Here is a 2,500-nt window from a genome sequence, read left to right on the forward strand (position 1 = left end):
TGAAGAAATTCAAAAAAGCGCGGGTAAACGGCGGGAGTAACTATGACTCTCTTAATTTCGCGCAAGGTCTTAGGAGATTGGGTCTCCCTTTCTCGATGCAGGCCCCCGTAGGCGGTCGTTTGAGGTGTCGGGGCTTTGCCCTAGTATCCGAGATCAGTCCTACGAGTCGTAGTTAAGCAAGCAGCCACCTTTTCGATGGTTCCCGCCACCAGTATCTCTTCCCTTCTTGATGGAGGGTTGGGAGAAGCGAAGTGCTGCCTCTGCGAAACACCGGCCTTGTAGGGTTGCCAGCCCGCTCGGCCGTATTTTGTCGGCCCAGAATACAGTAAACAAGCCTCGGATGAAATAAACGATACTGCTGGCGGGCCCTCAGGCTCGTCCGGCCCGACTACTCAATCCAGCCAAACTGTACTTGATTCGGCCGAAACCTACCATTGCAGAATGCAAGGCTGTGACCGAACATTCACGACCTCTAGGGGGAGAGGAGTACATGAGCAAAAAGCTCACAAGAACTGGTACGATGAGCAACACGCTCAGTTGATTATTAACAAGAAAGCACCGTGGAGTGCAGAGGAATCAGCGCTCCTGGCACGGCAGGAAGCGCACCTCACTATTAATGGCGAAAGGTTCATAAACCAGGCACTTGCACCTTATTTTCCTAATCGAACCCTTGAATCCATCAAAGGGCAAAGGCGTTACCAGCGACATAAAAACATGGTGCAACAATTCATACAAGAGATGGAACAGGAAAATGAAAATGTTACAGACAATGGCAACAGTGATCTACCAAACCAACAGGTAGAATCTGATTATAATGCTTTAGCAGCGAAGCTGAATGATCTGTTTGCTAGTACGGAACCTCTGAGGGGCACAGAATTCCATGCAAACGAATTGAGTCGGATATGTAGTAACGTCTCAAATTGGGACTTAGATAAGATCTCTGGCGAACTTGAGATCTATCTGCTAAAGGTTTTCCCAATAACATCCAAACAAGGGAAACCGAACCTGGTAAACAAACCAGATAAAGCCCTTACAAGGAGACGCGCAAGGCGTAAAGAGTATGCGCAAACACAACGGGCATGGAAAAAGAACCCATGCAACTGTCTCCGCAAAATCTTAAAAGATAAAACGTCCGAATTAACACCGGCTAAGGACGTAATGGTGCCGTTTTGGCAAGCGGTTATGACTGGTGGGGGCGACCAGTCGCCAGGTGTAAACAACAAGGCACAAGAAATAAATGCACTGTGGGCACCTATAGAATCATATGAAGTCAAGCAAGCATATCCTGAAATGACTTCTTCTCCAGGTCCGGATGGGCTTTCAGCCCGCCAGCTAAAGGCTATGCCCATCCAAATTTTAACAAGGATATTCAATTTGTTTATGTTATGTGGCAAGTTGCCCAAACATTTACTGGAATCGAAAACCACCTTGATTCCAAAAAAGGATGGCGCTTCAGAACCTGGAGATTATAGGCCGATTACGGTGTCCTCCGTAATAACCAGGACCTACCACAAAGTACTGGCTAGGCGCCTAATGCGACTTGTTGGCCTTGATAAAAGGCAGAAAGCATTCGTTCCAGTCGACGGATGCGCAGAAAACATATTCGACTTGGACATGGTACTAAGATACCACCGCCAAAACTTCAAATCTCTCTTCATTGCATCCATAGATATAGCTAAAGCTTTTGACTCAGTGTCACATAATACAATAAGAGACACGCTGACCATCAAAGGGATTCCAAATCCGATGGTGCAATATATTATGGATGTATATGAAAGAAGTACAACAAAATTAGTGTGCGATGGTTGGGAATCGGACCCAATACACCCCACATGTGGGGTCAAACAAGGAGACCCACTATCACCTATTATTTTTAATATGGTGATAGACACGCTCTTACGAGCTATTCCACCTGAGGTCGGAGTTGAAGTATGTGGAAAACACTTCAACACGTTCGCTTTTGCGGACGATATGAATTTTATAACATCTACACCCCATGGGCTCCAAATGGTGTTGGATCTGGCAACGGACTATCTAGCACGGTGTGGACTAAAAATAAATGCCTCCAAGTCCTTCACCGTTGCTATAAAGAACGTTCCGCACGCGAAGAAAACGGTGGTTGATGGCAAACAGAAATTCTACTGCTACGGGCAAGCAATGCCGTCACTAAAAAGAGCAGATGAATGGAAATACCTAGGCGTTCCTTTTACACCTGAAGGACGCTCTCTAGGCCATGAAGAAAACCAACTAAGGTCGGCGTTGGTGAAACTGACGAAAGCACCATTGAAACCACAACAGCGAATGTTTGCGCTAAGAGTAATGGTACTACCTGGTTTATACCATCTACTCACCTTGGGAAATACCACTCTTAGTAAGCTCAAGAAAATTGACACAATGGTGCGGGGAGCTGTAAGGAAGTGGCTGGGGCTTCCCAATGATACTCCCAACGCATATTTTCACGCAAGCGTCAAAGATGGTGGGCTATCCATACCTTCAATGC

The 2,500-nt window shown here is 46.4% G+C and overlaps 1 pseudogene; it reads left to right on the forward strand.

Annotated features, from left to right (window-relative positions):
- The window catches only part of LOC143306737 (large subunit ribosomal RNA), a 7,549-nt pseudogene that overhangs the window by 2,739 nt on the left and 2,310 nt on the right, over positions 1 to 2,500 (forward strand).

Source organism: Osmia lignaria, unplaced genomic scaffold, assembly GCF_051020975.1.
Source record: "Osmia lignaria lignaria isolate PbOS001 unplaced genomic scaffold, iyOsmLign1 scaffold0035, whole genome shotgun sequence".
Lineage (NCBI taxonomy): Eukaryota > Metazoa > Arthropoda > Insecta > Hymenoptera > Megachilidae > Osmia > Osmia lignaria.